Source organism: Corvus brachyrhynchos, unplaced genomic scaffold (genome assembly GCF_000691975.1).
Source record: "Corvus brachyrhynchos isolate BGI_N302 unplaced genomic scaffold, ASM69197v1 scaffold18, whole genome shotgun sequence".
In the NCBI taxonomy this organism is placed as follows: domain Eukaryota; kingdom Metazoa; phylum Chordata; class Aves; order Passeriformes; family Corvidae; genus Corvus; species Corvus brachyrhynchos.
The window spans coordinates 6,943-7,595 of NW_008246064.1; the positions used below are offsets into that span (position 1 = coordinate 6,943).

At 70.8% G+C, this 653-nt stretch overlaps 1 long non-coding RNA gene across 1 annotated transcript; it reads right to left on the bottom strand.

Moving 5' to 3' along the window:
• Positions 1 to 245: 245 nt before the first annotated feature.
• Positions 246 to 647, bottom strand: LOC108449747. Its single transcript, XR_001866025.1, has 2 exons — positions 526 to 647; positions 246 to 423 (listed from the first exon to the last, which is right to left on the bottom strand). It is a non-coding gene; the product is annotated as an uncharacterized LOC108449747 (long non-coding RNA).
• Positions 648 to 653: the final 6 nt, after the last annotated feature.

Sequence of the window (653 nt, forward strand, 5' to 3'; positions counted from 1 at the left end):
GGGCCCAGTGTGTCCCCGTGGATGGGCGGTGGCATCTGACCCCCTCGGGGTCCCCACCCTTGGGAGCCCCTTGGCTGGGCACGGGGGGATTTGGGGCGCAGGCCCCCTCGGGGGGGCACAGGGGACACGTTGCCCGTGTCAGGTTGGTGCCCGCGGGGTTGCACAACCCCAAACTTGCCCCATCGCTGTTGCCCAAGGCCGAGGGTGCCCCCCGGGTCCCCCAAACTGTCACCCCCATACACGCACACGTCCGAAATCTCTTTATTCCAGCTCCGTTGGGGACAGGGCGCGGCCGGACGGTCCCCGCAGGGACGCGTTGGGAGGGGGCCGGGGCCGCGGGGAGGAGGATGAGGAGGAGGATGAGGAGGATGAATGACCTGGGTTGGTGCCAGGGGAGCGGGGCTGGGCGCTGCCATCGGGCTGCTGCGGGGAGAAATAAAGTGGGTTTTCACTCCAGAGCCAACAGGCCCCCAAAGAGAGGGGGACACGCGTCCCACCCCCGGCACGGGCTCCCGGCGCCCTCACCGGCTCCCGGCCGCACTCCACCATCGAGAGCGGCACGTCGGGCAGGAAGGTGAACACGGACACCTGGGCCGAGCAGCGCTGCACCTGGGGACAGAGCGGCCTCAGCACCCCGGGGACCCCCCGCGGCC